General features: G+C 37.2%; 1 pseudogene; it reads right to left on the bottom strand.

Annotated features, from left to right (window-relative positions):
• Positions 1-11,765: 11,765 nt before the first annotated feature.
• LOC107865210 overlaps positions 11,766-19,318 on the bottom strand; it is a 36,977-nt pseudogene continuing 29,424 nt past the window's right edge.

Raw genomic sequence — 19,318 nt, 5'->3', positions numbered from 1 at the left:
GAATTGCCTTCATACTCTACATTGCATGGGGATACAGAGTCCAAAGACGGTAAGTGGGTTGAGTACTAGCATGTAACTCAGTGATAGGGAATAAAATAATGCCAAGTCAAGTCAAATTCAAAATCACGTGAACATCATCATCATATGCATACATAAATAATATGTCGGGATAGGAAATATGGCTTAGCATGAAGTAAAATGTTATCCTGTACTACGTAGCTCAACCATCAGTACAGGCACCCACGAGCTATATGGGTTCATCTCCTCCTACTAAAAGGGCCCCAGCGTGTGCTAAATGCACGAACTAGAGATATCAAGGAAGACCAGAGAATACCTCGACCCTACGTCAATCCAAGATACAAATATATCATTAGTATGAACCATGCACATGACCCTCAAGACCAAACCTCATGTCGGCAAACATGAGTTTCCAACATAAGTTATCCAAAACCCATACCTTCACAGCTTAGCTACATAACCCCCATTAAGTCCAATTTAAATCAAGCTTCACATAACCCATTTATTAACCAAAGAATCTACCATTAAGGCACACCATGTGTATCGTTATACCCTCACACTTGCATGTTTATTTCTGTTACATAACAATCACATTAAATTAGGCGAATGCCTTGAATCCATTTGTTCATTAAATCAAAATATAGCCAAAAAGGGCTTCAAAATTCATAATAATTGTTTAACCATTTATGCAATGCAACAATATAGGTAAGTGAGTCAAACCAAGTGGAACTTCCACAATTCAAAGCCATTTACACAAGTGGGTTAGGGAATACAATTATTCAAAACCAATTCCAAGTTCAAAACATCCATTTAGGGGAATACCTCGACCCCCATTCCAATTCCCACACCCATGCATCCCATTGGTTCAAAACATCAATTTAAAAGCATTCACAACTCATAAAAACCATGGGAAGATAATTCAAGGATCAATCATTCCAAAACCCTCAACCATATTAATACCCACATTTAAATCCATACAATTAAACTATTTAAAACACATGCTTTTCATAAAATAAGATTTGGGAAAGAGTAACATGCATGAAAGTATCACAATTATGGAAAGAAATCACCCTTATGAGCTTTAACTAAGAAACATCTTGGAAATGCTAAGTATCTTCACCTTGGAGAATTTAGATAGTCTGAGAGAGAGTTTTTGATTGATAAAGGTTGGAAATAATGGCCCCAATATGTTTTATGTATGTGGGGTCTAAGTGGGTAAAAAAGATAATGTTCAAAGTGCCCTTAATTAAAAGCTGAAAAATTGTCACAGTTACTATGGATCACTATACGACACGTAAGGACACATTACGACTCATCACCATGAGTCATAGTCATAACAATAACTAAAGGAACCTTCTCTGGTGACCCTAAAATTCACCTCATACGGCTCGTTAGGTGACCCTATGACTCGTAGGGTCCAAGTCATAATAATGATAGAATATTTTAGGCATCACACTTGTTTGACTACGAATAGGACTATACGACTCGTATAGAGTCATTACGACTCGTTAGGAGCCACTCGTATTCAAGTAGTAACTTAGGCAACCTTTCACTGAATATTATATGATTGGGCTTCTATGACCTGTGATGACACCTTATGACTCCTAAGGAGGGTCATAGTCTGGGCAGTTAGTTTAAAAACTCAAGAATTTTTTCAGGGACCAAAAATTCGGGGTGTTTCATTCTCCCCTCTTAGGATCATTCGTCCCCAAATGATGGGACAACGCATTCATTAGTACTATTTAGCAAAAAATACATCCACACTTAACTTTAAAAAAGACAGAAAATAAAGATATCAAGGAAATCACAATTTCCTTTAACAAAGTCTGAAAATAACGATGTGAAGGAATACACATACCTCAAGTACAATTATCTGAAGCAGGAAAAAAGAATGGATATCTGGACTTCATGTCCTCTTCGAATTCCCAAGTAACTCTTCACACTTTTAGTTCCTCCATAGAGCCTTCACCAAAGCCACATCCTTAGTTCTCAAACGACAGACGTGCCTATCAAAATCTCAATCAAGACTTCCTCATACAATAAGAAATTTGAGACACCAACACTCTCCCAAGGAACGACTAAAGAAAGATCACTTACGCACTTTTTCAACATTGACACTTGGAAGATCGGACGGATGGAACCTAAACTCAAAGGAAATCCTAACTCATAAGTCACTTTACCCACTCGCCTCAAAATATGATATGGACCAACATACGGGGACTAAGATTCCCTTTTTTCCTAAACTGCATCACTCCCTTTATGGGAGACACCTTCAAGAACACCAAGTCATCCTCATCAAACACCAAATCCCTTCTCCTAACAACCACATGGGACTTTTGATGACCATAAGCCTATCTCAAATCGCATTCACCTTTTCCATAGCTTGGTGAACCAAGTTGGGACCATAAGACCTATTCTCACAAACCTCAAACTACCCAATGGGAGACCTACACCTCCTACCCTATAAAGCCTCAAAAGGATCCATCCCAATACTAGAGTGATAATTATTATTATACACAAACTCTATGAAAGGCAAATGATCAACCCAACTACTACCAAAATCAATCACACAAAACCTTAGCATATCCTCCAAAGTCTGTATTATCCTTCCGCTTGTCCATCTATCTAAGGGTGGAAATCGATTCTACAGTTCACCTTAGCTCAAAAAACTCTTCAAAAGGAACGCCAAAAGTGAGATATGAACTGAGTACCTCGATCAGATATGATAGAAACTGGAGCACTATGCAACTTCATGATCTCCTGAATGAAGAGCATAGAATAATGCTCCGCCTAATAATTAGTCTTCACTGGGAGAAAATAAACGGACTTGGTTATCCTATCCACAATGACCCAAATCAAATTAAATTATGGGTAAGACTGCGGAAGACTAGTTATGAAATCCATATTGATTATTTCCCACTTCCACACAGGCAACTTAATTTCTTGGGACAAACCACCATACCTTAAGTTCTCAACCTTCACTTGTTCACACACATGCACTTAGCCACAAAATTAGCCATATCCCTCTTTATGTTATTCCACCTATAAATCTTCTTCAAGTCATAATACATCTTTGTAGAACCAGGATGAACAACGTATTCATGATCCTAAGCCAAAATTCTTTCTCGTAGACCATCAACATCGGGAATACATAGTCTACTTTGGTACCTCAAGATACCATCACCACCAATCTCAAAAGCCATCACCCTCTGGTGATCCACATTGCCCTTGATCTGCATCAAGGTAGGATCCAATACCTACTTCTCCTTAACCTCAACACCCAGAGATGACTTCACCACTTTTTGCATAATCACACCACCATCCTTAGAGTCCAAGAGATGAACTCCAAGATTAGCCAACCAATGAATATATTTCACAAAGTCTTACTTATTCTCATCCACATGAGACAAGATTCCCATGGAAAACCTCCTAAGAGCATCAACAACTATGTTAGGTTTACCTGGATGATAATGGAGACTTATATCACAGTACTTGAGAAACTCAAGCCATCTCCTTTGCATGAGATTCAACTTCTTTTGGGAGAACACATACTACAAACTCTTGTAGTCTGAGAAGATGTCAACATAAACCCTATACAAATAGTGATGCTAAATATTCAATGCAAAGACCACAACCAATAATTCCAAGTCATGCGTCGGGCAATTCTTCTCATGCACCTTCAACTTCCTAGAAGCATATGAAACCACCTTGCATGCAACATCAAGACACAACCCAATACCACACGAAACATGTCATAATAAATAACAAAGCCCTCTATACCCTTGGGTAGGGTCAAATTTAGAGTCGGAGTCAACTTATCCTTCAACTTCTCAAAACGACCCTCATAAGCATCAAACTATAGGAACTTCAACTTTTTCTGAGTCAACGGGGTAGCTATAGAAGAGAAGCTTTCCATAAAAATCCTATAGGACTGGGCTAAACCTAAGAAGCTCTGAATATCGATTGGAGTCGTGGGTCTAAGCCACTTCTTAAAAATCACAAAAATCTATGGGTCCACAATGATCCATTCACTAGAAATAACATGACCTAGATAGGTCACGATATTCAACCAGAACTCACACTTTGAGAATTTCACATACAATCGATGATCCTTAAGGGTTTACAACACTATGCAAAGGTGATCGACATGATCTGCCTCACTCTTAGAATACACCAAAATATCATTAATAAATATAATTATGTATAAATCCAACAACTAACGGAAGACCTGATTCATAAGATCCATGAATTCTGCCAGGGCATTATCCAAACCAAAAGACATCAACAAAAACTCAAAATGACCATACCGGGTTCGAAAGGCTATCTGAGGGATATATACCTCCCTAATCTTAAACTGATGGTAACCCGACCGAAGATTAACCTTAGAAAATTACTCAGCATCCTGAAGCTGGTCAAAGAGATCATCAATCCTAGGAAGCGGATACTTATTCTTTGTGGTCACTCTATTCAATTGGCAGTAATCTATACACACCCAAAGGGACCCATTCTTCTCACACACGAAGAGTATCGGAGTGCCCCATAGAGAAACACTAGAGCGAATAAAACCCTTATCTAGAAGATCTTTCAACTTCTCCTTTAGTTTTTCAACTTATCCAAATCCATTCTATAGGCGAGATAGAGATAGGACCAGTGTCCGGAATAAGATCAATCCTAAAATAAATTTCCTTAATGGGAGGAACACCAGGAAGATCATCAAAAAATATCTCAGAAAACACACTGACCACATGGAAAAATTGCAATGAGAGAAAAGGGTAGAGCCGAGATCAAGCAGACAATATACATCATGAGAGAAAAGTTTTAGCATACCAGTAACAATATCAGGAGATGCCTTAGAATCCTGACGGGTGGCAAAAGCATAGAGATAATTCTGACCAGTGTCGAAGATAGAAGTAGCACCCTTTGGTGCAGGGGTTGAAGAAGAAACAACTTATTAGCCCCAGTAGCAACATCATCTAATGGGCAGTTCTTCTGAAAGTGCTAGGCTAGCCACATCTAAAACACTTATTCCTTCCCTTATCATAAAAGCCATGATGCAACTATCCATAAAATCTACATGGAGGATGTGATGGAGTTGACTAAGCCCCACTATTATGAGATTGGGAACTTTGTGCCTTAAATTCACTATTGCTCTGAAAAAAATGATCACCGGACAACTTAGTATATTGGGAACTAGTCGTAGAATAAGAACCAAAATTTCTTTATTTCTTCTTAGACCACTACCTTCTATCTCTATCACTATTCTTCTGTCCTTCACCTTGTTCAAAATACCAGGATCTCCTACTTTGCCTTTCCCCTATTTTGGCTTGTATCTTCTTTTCATCTTTCACCTGCTCGATGTACACCACAAGCCTAGAGATATCCATGTCATTATTCAGTAAGGTAGCCTTACACTCCAACATTAATTCTCAAGACAAGCCCAAAGCAAACTTACTAATCTTAGCCCTCAGCTAGACACTAGATCAGGGGCATAACGGGATAGCTGATGAAACTTTAAGATATTCTCCTTCACAAACATCTTGCCTTGCTTCAAATTCATGAACTCCTCAACTTTCACCTCCCTCAATTTTTGAGGTAAGAAGCAATTAAGAAATGCACCAGAGAAATTCTCCCATAATGCCAACTCCCCATCATCACCCCTAGATTGGTCCCACTCTTCATACCACTTGATACGCCATATCCATCAGCTGATATGCAATAAACTCCACACCCTTAAAATCAGAATCATGCATCACATAAAAAATCTTATCCATCTCATCTATGAACCCTTAAGGATCCTTCTCAACCTTAGAAAGAGTAAAGGTCGGATGATTCATCCTTATAAACTGGATAACCCTGGTGGCCTTAGAAGAACTCACAGCAGCACCAATAAGACTGGATTGACATGACTGAGATGTCACCAACTGGGTCAATAGATGAATAGAACGGCGAAACTCCGCACTAGTGATATCTCCTGGAGGTGACTGAGTAGGAGGGTCACCAGCGAAATAAGAATCAGTGGGGGGCCGGTGGAACCCCACTAAGAAAATTAGAAGTATCAACTCTAGACCATGTCTAAACTCCATAAGTAAGATGAGCCTCATCCATATTGTTCTCAATTGCGAAAGAAGAGTTTTCACGAATATTAGATCTTTTGGGAGACATGATCTGAAAAGTGAACAAACGAGAATCAGAGGATATTTCAATGCCCTAGACTCTACAACCTGAAAGTAAACCAAAAGAAAGGGAAACATTCCTAAATGCCTCATAGATTCTCTCTTATAAGTATGGCGCACTACACACCCATAAAAGAGACTCTGCCCGACACGACTTTGTGGACACCAAATGACACCAAACCTAGGCTCTGATACAAAATTTGTCATGACCTAAACCAGGGCCAGGACGTGACAAGTATCCTAAGTCAACAAAGGAGAAGAGACCAACCCCTTTGCTTAGCTAACATATAATATAACACCTAGAAATGGATGAATTCCAAACATATAACAAGATAGATAAGTAATAAACTCAAAGATATCTAAGAATATTAATATCCATACCAAATCCATAGTAATATCCATAAAGCCTCTACTAATCTAAGAACAACTAATATCGGGACATGTCCCCGACTATGATAATGACAATGACAATGACAAAGATAATGTTAATGATATTGTTAATGTGAGCTTTTCAATTCTAGTTTATGAAAGAAAATCAGTGAAATGATTAAGTATTTTAGAGAATGAAAGCCTACCACTTCATCGTAGTCGACCGATGAACCGAGATGATTCATCTAACATTATGTTGGAAAAGTAAAATTGCCTCCAGACCCTACATCACATAGGAATACAACATATAGATATGGTTAGTGGGTTGAACTCACTAAATAGGGGATAAAATAATGCCAAGTCAAGTCCAATTCAAATCCAAGTGGACATCAACATCATATACATAAATAAATAATATGTTGGAAAAGAAACTAAGGCTTAGCATAAAGTAAAACGTTATCTGATATCGTGTAGCTCATCCTTCATAACAGGCACCAATGCGCTATATGGATTCATCTCTCAGTTGAAGGAGCCCCAGCATGTGTTAGCCACAAAGAAAATCAAAGTTAATAAACATGGGAAGGCAAAGTTTATATCCGTACTAGAAGCCCGATCATTAATCTCCCTTGCAAAGAACTAGAGGTATCAAGGAAAATCGGGGAATACCTCAATCCCACGTCAATCCAAGATACAAACATATCATTAGTGTGAACCATGCATATGGTCATCAATACCAAACCTCATATTGCCAACCATGAGTTTATAGTATAAGTCATCCAAGACCCACACATTAACCCCATTAAATCAAGTTTCACATAACCTATGTATTAAACAAAGAATCAACCGTTAAGGCACACCATGGGTATCGTCATACCCTTACACTTGCAAGTTTATCTCTATGCCATAACAATTACATGAACTTAGGGAATTTATCGACCCCCTTTATTCATTAAATCAATACATAGCCATTAAGGCCTTCAAAATCCATTCATTGTTTATCTATGTAGGAAATACAATAATATAGGTCAAACCAAGTGGAAATTCCATAATTCAAAGCCATTTACACAAGTTGGTTGAGGGAACACAATTATTTAAAACCAATTCCAAGTTCAAAACATTTATTTGGGGGAATACCTAGACCCCCACTCCAATTCCCACACCCATGCACTCTATTAGTTCAAAATTACAGTTTAAAAGCATGTACAACTCATAAAAACCATGGTAAAACAATTCAAGGATCAATCATTTCAAAACCCTCAACTACATCAAAGATCACATTTAAATCCATACAATTAAACTATTTAAACACATGTTTTTCATAAAATAATATTTGGGAAAGAGTAACATGCCTGAAAGTATCACAATTATGGAAAGAAATCTCCCTTGAGAGCTCTAATTGATAAACTTCTTGGAAATCCTAAGTATCTTAACCTTGGAGAATTTAGAGAGTTTGAGAGAGAGTTTATGATTTATAAAGGTTGGAAATAATAGCCCCAATGTATTATATGTATATGGGATATAAGTGTGTTAAGAAGAAAATGTCCAAAGTGCCCTTAATTAAAAGCTGAAAAATTATCATAGTGACTACAACTCATTATACGTCTCGTAAGGACACATTATGAATCGTCATCATGAGTAGTAGTCATGATAGTAGCTAAAAGACGCTTCACTATTGACCCTACTATTCATTCCACACAACTCGTTCGGTGACCCTACTACTCGTAGGATCTAAGTCATAATTAAGACAGAATATTTTGGACATCACACTGGTTTGACTTTGGATAGGAATATACAAATCGTATAGTCTTTACTACTCATTAGGAGCCACTTATAATTAGGATAGTAACTTAAGAAACCTTTCCCTATATATCTTATGATTGGGGTCCTATGACCTATAGTGATACCCTACGACTAGTAAAGAGAGATAGTTTGGGTAGTAAGTTTAAAAACTCAAGAATTTCTCAGGAACCAAAATTTGGGGTGTTTCACCTTATGTATGTAAAATTAGTTGTATATTGTTTAATGAAAAAGCCTAATGTGGTATCAATGGTATATTTTGGTGTATTTACCCTATTGGCATATGGATAATGTTGGATCTCTTAGATGGTTGGAATATTGAGTGAATTTTTGCTCACTTGGTTGGTATATTAGTTGGATATAGAAATTATCATTCTGATTGGTTTTGAGAATTACATACTCATATCATATAAATTTATAAAATATTGGTACCATCATGGAAATACTGGAAATACTGACTTTCCTGACAAAAAATATGACATCTTTAAAAAACCTCTACTGATGGATATGCCGGATAGGAGATATGTATATTGGTATTGGATTTAGTTGTATATGGGGTGACTAACCCCCAATGGGTTCTATCTGGGAGAAGAGCTCGATAGATGTATACGGAGTTTGTGCAACGACCTCGTACATCACATCCTATCATCATCCTCATCAAGCATTCTTATATACCTTGTGCTTTCTTATGTGTATTATTATATCTGACATAATACTTGTCTATTTGTATTGCTTTCTTTTACTTGTATGTGTGATATTCGTATACTTGTGCTTCCTTGTTGAATCTGAATGTAATATATATGAATATGATAGAACTGTTAGTAGATACGATATGGGATATCATTTGAGACATTTTTTGATTGTAGGTGACGTGCCCTTAGTGTGTATTTTGTATGCTTCATTTTTTACTTTGTTCAGTTAGCCTATAATACCAAATGAGTACAAGTGGACCATACTTACTCCTACTGCACTCTTTCGTGCACATCTAGGTTCGAGTATACCTCACGATAATTAATTTCAGGCGATACTTGAAGCCCATTTTGAGGTAGTATTTGATCCTTGGATCCAGAGTTGACTACTATGTTCTCCTATCTAGACTATGTCTTTATTTGTATGCAGAGATAGAGTTATTCCTTTTTGTACATCCTATGAATATTGACTTTGAGTTGTACTAGTTAGTTCTTACACTGTGACACTAGGTTTTGGGATTATTGTATGGTATCCTTAGTTATATCTACATCTCCGCTCTCATCCTATTTATGCAGTTTGGCTTCATTCTAGAAGACTTACCTTGGGTATTGATCTTATTTTTATTTTTGTATCAGTTTGGCTGATAGGCTTCCTTGTCATGGCTTGTTGCGACAAGTGGTATCATAACCCTTGGATTTGGATCGTGACACTTATATAGTAGATGATATAGTGTATAGAGTTTAGCTTATACATATAAGATTAAATCATCTGTTGTTATATGTTAAAGTTATAGTTCACAATCGTAGATAACAATTCAGACAAACAATCAGAATGATTGTAGCATAATATTAAATGTAATTTATCTTGATTACGAGAATGATATAGTTCTACCTTCTCGTGCTAGTGCATTTTGTGATATAGTTCTACCTTCTCGTGCTAGTGCATTTTGTATGTATTGAATTGGACCGAGTAGTGATAGTTGTTTTAGACTGACTGATAAAACATATTCTCTAAATTATTAAAAATACTTATATTCTCAATCTTGATATAACTATTATGATCTGTATAGATTATTTATCATTTTGATTTATTAAAAGGTGAGATTCTGAGATGAGTCAATATTCCTGATAGCTTGGATAATAATAATAATAATATATACTGGTGGAATAATAAGTTAATTGATGAAATCCATGTCTCGGTATAGAGATTGATAATACATCTTTTATGAGAAGCTTATAAGTTTTCACGTGTAAACCAGGCCGATGGGTTTATGAATCAAAAATATGAAATAATTTAAGCATTGCTCTATAAGAAATTAATCATTATATTAAATTTGTCAGTAATTTGATTTATTGATTAGTATCTTTAATCTTAATGTAGGAAATTATGCAACTATTTTATGGGGAATTTCAAAATAAAAATAGAGGAATGTGATTACGAATTTTAGTGGAATGATTTGTAATTTATTATTACAAAAATAATTGAAATTAGTATTTTGAATTATTTCCATAATATAGAGTCTCATCTCAATAATTAATTTCGTGGTCCCTATAGTGCCCATATTAAACTAGAACTCAGAATTCTATTTTATATGGGAAAAGGAGAAGTCACTGCCCGTCCACCTTGGATTAAGAGGGTAACTCTATAAATAGGGATTGCCCTAGCCTAGAAATTCAATTGAGTAGTATTCTATTAGTACTTGCCCACCCAAGTATTGAGAGAGTTTGACTGTGAATTTGGGATAACTGTAGCAGACCGCAGACGGACTTGCTTCAAGATCCCTGCTCATGCTTCAAGAGGTATTTCTTTGTTAATTTTAAGTACACTTTGTGTGAACTACGTGGTTATGTTGGTTGTCTACATTACATGTAACTGATCCTGTCGATTTGCTTCCTCTGAGTATGCTTGTTTACCATCATAGATTTGACAGGAGAAATAATGCTTAGGCCCGTGGGCACAAAGTTTTGATGGACAAAAATGAAATTAATGTAATAAAGATATGATTGGGTGTTGTTATGTTTTTGTGTGGATCCCTTGATGGGTGTTTTCTGTTTGTATGACTTGATGAATTACAAGGTAAATATGTGTATGTGGTTAACAATAGAGGAGTTGTGTGAGCTCATAATATATAAAACTCGTCTTTAATACCTTAAAAATAGTGACTTTGATATTGTGTATATTTGGCATATGGGAAATTCTTGCTGAAAGATAGTTATGAGGAATTGGTTATGATAAGAAAACACCTCTGTCGTTCTCTAATGCTTCCTGAATATCTCGATGAACTTTTTGTTCAACATCTTAAGACTGTTTTTGTCAGTTGAGTATGATATGCTGGAGTTTTTGAGGACCACATCAAAGATGATGTCGGTGATTGCTGTGGTGCTGTAATATGGCATTGGTAGTCATAGTATGGTGGTTGAGAGCGGTGGTGTTAGGAAATGATGGTGGTTAATAGTAGTTGGCGACAGCGACAGTGGTTGTGGGCGATGATAGTGGCTGTGATGGTTGATACATGGTAGTAGTTGGCAGTGGCAGTAGCCAACGATTGTGGTTTTGTAATAATATAAAGAGAAACTCCGTCCATAGTATAACGACTTAATCTTTTTGGATTGTCCCTTTGTAAATAAAACAAACAGCCGAGGTGAAAACACAATGAAGGAAAAAAGAGGAAAAGCATGAAGTTAGCAAAGATACACATTGTCATAGCAAATCATAAGAGGCACCTAAATTCTTGTCGTGTAGATAAATGTTTTGCTGAAAGGTCTAAGCAGCAATACTAATGTTCCCAAAACTTCTCTATCTTACAAAGAAAGCCAATGCAATGACTTACAGAAGGGACACAACACAAAAAACACGCAAGGACTATAATTTACAGATTTGTGGCATTTCATCACAACATAACGAGAAATTAGCTTTAAGTTAATTTTCTCCACCAACAGTAACTTAGACATAATGTTTGACACAAATTATACTCCAATGATATACTGAGTTTAAGACTAATCAATACAGAACCAGAATTTCTAGCAGAAGAACATCGAATTGCAAACATTCTTGTGAAGCCGAGGCAATACAGGGACTTGAACACCACCAGTTGCCGTAACTCCACCGTGGCTCGAGGAAGTCTCTGTGCATCCTGCCAATTGGGCATACGGATAGGTGCACTGTGCTGAATAAAAAGGTTAATCAGATCAGCATAGTAGTAGTAGTATGTGATGATTTTCTATCTTTAACATCATTAAAGCCAGTAGAGGATCATAATTTCAGATCTTACCAATAGAGATAGCTGTGGGACTCCTCTAATACCTGCGCAGTCTAGTAGAGTAGAAAAGATACATAAAACCTCTCAAGGAAGGATTTTAAACAAGTAGTAACATCCATTCGTAAAAGAAGATTGCTTGCTTACACATAACACAGTGAATGGACCAGCTCTTGCATGTCATCATCTACTGAGAATCCAATTTCATCATAAAAACATGGTGGTGTGTGGGTCTTGTTGTTCCCTGAATATCACAAAGATGACAGAAGATCATCATGGGAGCAATTGATTTGAATAGTAGAGCAGACTCAAAAGAAGGGATTTACTAACTCACAATAGGCCCAGCATGAGCACACATGTAGAAGTCATTGGTCTTTGGATGGCAAACTGCATTGTCAATCACAGACCCTGGCATAAGAAGATATGTCAAGGAACTGAGCCAATCAATCAAATTATACTCAATAATACACAATCTACGTAGCTAAAAGTTTAAACTAGGAGGAACATTGTCTAGTGATTTGGTCTGGAAAAACTGTCTGATGGTTCTTTTGTGAAACAATGACTGTGAACTTGGAGACAAACTTTCATCCAGATGATTGCAGGCCTAGAGAATACAATCATATTTTGTGATCAGAAAGAGAACGGTTTCATAGAAAAGGTAAGCTGCATTTACTGCACATTCAAACCGCAATAATCTGATAGAGTTCAATGTTTATGACTTGGTTGAACTGGGACTCACTAAATCCATCTCTGTACATTACTGACAACTTAATAATTAGCAATGATTCTAATGTGTTGTAATTAAACTTGTTTTTTTAGGAATTATACCTGAAAATGATGATATGCTCTGGTTTCACATTGTTTGAACTTAAGTAGAAGTCATCCAACAGCTCCCTGGATACAACACACTTATTAAGCAACAAAAATTGGGACATCCAATATACTACATAACACAAAGAGTATTGTAGTATCATTTATAATAAGCTCAACAAAATATATAATACATACATCTACAGAAACTACCTGAAAAGGCCCTCATCTTCGGTATCTGATACTTTCTTGTACAGAGAATCTATCATTTCCATCTTTGGTGATTGTGTACGAACAGAAGCTCTATAGCGGGAAATCAAGGGCCATTGTCTAGAACTGACCTCCTGGTGCTTCAAATCCACAAAAGCAGTGTCATGTGACCAAGAGAAGTAAGCAGAGTATAAATAAAATGAGCAATATCTTTAACTACCGCTGCAATGGATGGAACATCTGCTCGTCCAGGTGAGCCATAAGAGATATCCATCCCAATAATAATAGTGGGGACTTGTGAAATCTGATGTAGTATAGGGGCAAGCTCCATAGTCAAAAGGGAATTAATGCCACCCAACTGCAAAGATACACCAGATATGGAAATAGTTATTTAATTAATTCACTAATAACTCTTGTAAAAAACCATCAGTATTAATTCTTGCCTTTGCATTTATTTTCAAGAGAACATTGGTAAGGTACTGATCTTTGATGGTACTGATCGATGATCTTTGTAGGAGCAATGCATTGCGTAACAATTCCAAGACCAACTAAATTCCTTTTCTTCCAGGGGCCTTCAATAGGGAAAATTACCCAAAAGAAAAAAGACAATTAAAACGTATTAAATTTAAGATCCTAAACAAACAAAGATTAGTGGGTTCTAAGGCAGCAACCATAAAGGTCAGAGTTCTTTCTCTTTGGTAGAATGCATAGGAGGAACTGAGGTGAGCATGGAAGTGTTGATTTCAATGTTTCTAACATCTTCTCAACTCTCATAGGAGCAGGGTTGTGCCTGAACGACTGATTCTCCTCATAAATATGTTCAAATGGTGGATTGATAAAAAAAGGGCAGCCCGGTGCACTAAAGGTACCGCTATGCACGGTGTCCAGGGAAGGGCCCCACTACAAGGGTGTATCGTACGCAGCTTTACCTTGCATTTCTGCTAGAGGCTGTTTCCAAGGCTTGAACCTGTGATCTCTTGGTCACATGGCAACAACTTTACCAGTTATTCCAAGGCTCCCCTTCAAATGGCAGATTGATGAACTTCATAAATGATGGAACATGTTAATGACACAGAAAAATGATTTTACCAAAAAACAAAAGCACAAATTGCAATCGAGAGTTGGAAAGGTACTCACAATTCCTTTCATTTTCCCAAAAACTTTGTAGATCCATACAAAGCTTACGGACATCACACAGGGAAGAAAAGTTCACAGCTGCCCAACTCTCAAGTCTGACTGGTTCAACCAATCGCTGTGTTGGCAAGACTCAAATCAAAGGATGAGCATTGATTAATCATGGGGAGAAAGTTAAAAATGTTGAGCAGGATACCTACCTTCTGGTTAAAATTCTACCTTCCCCTATTGTGAAACAATTCTTGATTATCTTCTACCCTCAACTGTTGTTTAAGTCATAAGAAATATTTAGTGTTGTCAGTCAATAGTGTACAAGCTTGAGTTCTATAAGATTTAGTGCAACCAGAGAAATATTTGGCAATTAAAAACAACGAGAAAGCAACAATAGTAGGACACTGAACATCAAATATATCGTCTTTGGAGTTAGGAAGACACGACTTTCAACTTAAGAAAACTGATCCCAGATTCAAATTCCAGCAGATTCAAGAAGAGGGTCAACATTATAGTTGCTGGTCTTTACAGCCTACAAGTTTACGTGATAGTGAAATGCATAATTTGAATGAAATAAGTACAAGCTACAATAGATTCAAAAGCTTACATCGATCAATGATCTCATCTTTTTTTGGGGCTTATTTTTCTACCAGCGAAGCCCTTTATAGATTGGATAGTGTCTTGGTGTAGTGCTGCTGACAAGATAGAAGGAAAATATTACACCCTGAGCGTCACACGCTTCCCGTCCCGAGGGACCACAAACTAACCCGTGAGCTGAAACCTGTTATGAGCACTGAATAATAATATCATAGTTACGGAAAACATCATTGCCATAAGGTTTTATCATTGAATTAATACTGAAATATGAATCTATAGAAAAACTGACTGAATCTAATTAAATACTAATAAACTGATATGTCAACTGAAAATTTGAATACTAGATAACTGACTCTAATGTCTGAAAAGCCTTTAAAACTGACTGACTGAATATGAGTTGATGGGAAAGACCCCTAACTAACTCTGCTAACTACTGAAACAGAGATATGAAGTAAATTAATCTGTCCTCGAATGATGAGGACTCACCACTGCTAATGTACTGCTGATAGCCTGAGGAGTGAGGTCTAAGCGCGGTCCGAGAACTGAGCGTCAGCACCTATGATATGATACATCATAACGCAAAAGAAAGGTACGCGATCAGTACTTTGAATGTACTGGTATGCTAAATGAGGTAAACTGATATGCATGGTTTCATGAACAGAACTAATAATTAACTGAATATACATGTAAAACATGGAGTATAGAGTAGAGAACATGGAATTTGTAGATACTGAAAATATGGAGAATATGTAAATACTGATACACATGAAATTCTTTAAATACTTAAGATACGTGAAAATCTGTAGACACTGGGGATGCATGACCAATCATATAACATAGATTGAGTAAAATCTGTAAACTGAAATACTGATATCTGTATGCTTTGGTCAATCAACTCTAAGACTGCATAACTGAATTGAGATTGTAACTGAGACTATATCTGAGACTGTGGGAGGTGTCATCTAATCGACATTCCCCAATTTGAGCTAATCGGGGTCCAACCTGTAACCCCAGTTGAAAGGGTGTCAATATCGTGTCATGGGTACTAACACTGGCTGTGTAGATCCACTAAACTGATTTAATGTCCAAAGGATTAAGGGTGTCAAGACTGAACTGACGGGTGGCCCCTGTGAGATAGTCGAGCCTAATCTGACGGGTGGCTTCTCATATCCTACGCTGGCTACTTAGTTCTGGAGTATAGGGATTGCTACTAAAGACTCTGCCTATCTGACGGGAAAGCCGCAATCCCTACACTCGCTAGGTGCTAAATCCTACTCCCAATTGAAAGACACTGAAATACTATATTGTTCTAAGTTAATCTAACTGGTAACTGATTGGTCTGATAATGCTCATAGTGTGTTTTGAAGACTATTCTGTAATGTATTGATACTAGACCAAGTAAACAACTATGGATTTCGGGCATTTAATACCCCCAAGACTCAAAAAAATAATAGTAAAATGACACTAAAGCTTGAAGGACAAAACATAAAGGTTTTTATTTAAATCAATCACTCTTGTAGGTATTTTATCAAAAACTTGTAGTTCAGGGTTAAAACAATCATAGGAATGCCATAAAACTTATAAAAATAGCATGAATTCAACATAATAGTACTAAATCATGGTTTAATTCAATAAATAATAATATTAAAACACGGAAGATTGAATAATAACAATAATTTCATGATAGCATAGTGTAAAATCAACAGTACGTGGAGATTCATGGATAGAATCATAATTTAAAACATATTAACTTGGAAAGTTTATAACTTGGTAATTAAAATAGGATATTTGGATTCCATAGATGAAAGAAATCCATGAATGAACATCTAACATACCTGGGATAGTGAATTTCCTTAGGTTCTTGGTGAGTTCTTGAGGATTAATCTTGAATTTGAGAGCTAGGATTTCTTGTTGGAAAAGGAGATCTTTAATTTGAGAGGAAGTTGAATAATGAATGATTATTTAGGTCAATTGGGGCTAAATTTCGTGTTTTAGGATGAGTTTAGGGCTTAGGAAAAAGACCCAAATACCCTTAAACGGATTTAAAACGTAAGCTGAAAACTGACCATCCCAATTTTTGGCCTTGGCGTGATGCGCCACTATCGTGTCAAGCCACTGAAAATGGACAATTGTGACCTGGACGAACACCGCGACGCGGAGGTATTGAGTTAAGCCTTTGGAATGCCAATTTGGCCACCTCTGTGATCCGCCAACATCGCGGAGGCCCTCTGGAAATTGCCAAACGGAAAATTGGCATGCTCCGCGATGCGCCATGATCGCGGAGTCATACTAGAAATTGACAATTGTTATTTAAACTTTCTCCGCGACACGCTAAGGGTTAAAATTATGGGATCTAACGACTGAAAATTAAAATCACCATAACTTCTTACCTGGTTATCGGATTTGGGCAAATTTTATATTGTTGGAAAGCTAATTGAATTTCCTATGCAATGACAGGCTATAAACTGAAAAATAATGAGTGTTTCGAAAATCTTATATATGAATACTCATGTATTGTGACTTATAGTATGCTAGGGAAATATGGGGTGTTACAATATCTCCCTCTTAAGATCAGTCGTCCCGAATGAAACTAGTTAAGTTGAGGAAAACTGCTGGACTGAGCTTACAGACTGAACATGCATATATGATGCATGGGTTACATGACTGACATGAACATGATGTGCAGCTAAAATTGAGCATGAAAGAGAGAAATCTTAAGAAGATTAGTACCTTATACTGAATCTGGATTCGCAGAGAAAAGATGAGGGTACTTGGTCTGCATATCTGCCTCTGCTTCCCAAGTGGCTCCCTCAATGGAATGATTCCACCAAAAACTTTGACTAGTGGAACTTCTTTGTTCCTTAGTCTACGAACTTAATGATCAAGAATTTTAACTAGAACTTCCTTGAAGGAAAGACTATTCTGAATATCTACACTCTCTATGGGAACAACTACAGTTGGATTATAACAAAAACAATAACAAGCCCAGTGTATTCCCAAACAACGGGGTTTGGGGAGGGTAAAATATACGCAGTCGATACTGCTACCCCCGAAGAAGTAGAGAGGCTATTTTTGATAGACCCCCGGCTCAAGATAAATATATATAAAAAATAGTAAATAAAAGTCGTAATGAAACATGAAGCAGGATGGGTGGCTTAACAGAAGTAAAGAATAAGAAATAGCAAAATAGAACCCAGAGCAATACGAGATAGGCGAACTAAGAGCCATAAGCTATAAGAAATAATAAAAATGAAATCTAGAATAGGGTACCCGCCTAGTAGTTACCAACATTCACAGACCAAAGCCACCCACCACACCCAGTCTTTCCTGACTTGCGGCTCCTACCTATCGACATAGTTCTACAATTACTACCCTGGATAAACAGGGACTTTCTTAATTACTTGCTACAACCCATGTACTCACCCTAGCCTTCTACCCTTATCCGCGACCTCCACACCTTCCTATCTAGGGTCATGTCCTCGGTAAGCTGAAGCTGATCTATGTCATGTTTAATCACTCCCCTCCAGTATTTCTTCGACCTTCCTCTACTCCTCCTAAATTTATCCAAGGCTAGCCTCTCACACCTGCGAACTAGGGCATACACGCCCCTCCCCATCACATGCCCAAACCATCTCAGCCTTCCTTTCTATATCTTTTCCTCTACCGAAACCACTCCCACCTTCTCTCGAATAATCTCATTCCTAACTCTATCCCTTCTTGTAGGCCCACACATCCAGCGCAACATTCTCATTTCCACCACCTTCAATTTTTGAATATGAGAGTTCTTGACAAGCCAATACTCTACTCCATACAACGTGGATTGATAGACTTCCACTCTATAGAATTTGCCTTTAAGCCTAAGGGGCACCTTCCTATCACACAACACTCCAGAGGCGAGCCTCCACTTCATCCAACCATCTCCAATACGATTAGAGACATCCTCGTCAATCTCACCATTTCCCTGAATCATAGACCCAAGATACTTAAAACTATCCTTCTTACATACAACTTGGGAATCCAACCTCACCACCACTTTGTTTCCTGCCTTAAGTCACTAAACTTACACTTCAAATATTTCGTCTTGGACATACAAAACTTGAACCTCTTAGATTCTAGGGTTTGCCTTCATACCTCTAATTTTTTATTCACACTCCCGCGCGTCTCATCAATCAGCACTTCATCATCTGCAAATAACATACACCAAGGCACTTTACCTTGAATACTCTGCATCAACACGTCCATCACCAACGCAAATAGGAATAGACTAACAGTC

This window comes from Capsicum annuum, chromosome 3 (genome assembly GCF_002878395.1).
Source record: "Capsicum annuum cultivar UCD-10X-F1 chromosome 3, UCD10Xv1.1, whole genome shotgun sequence".
NCBI classification, from domain to species: domain Eukaryota; kingdom Viridiplantae; phylum Streptophyta; class Magnoliopsida; order Solanales; family Solanaceae; genus Capsicum; species Capsicum annuum.
This window is presented reverse-complemented; position numbering and strand designations above follow the sequence as displayed.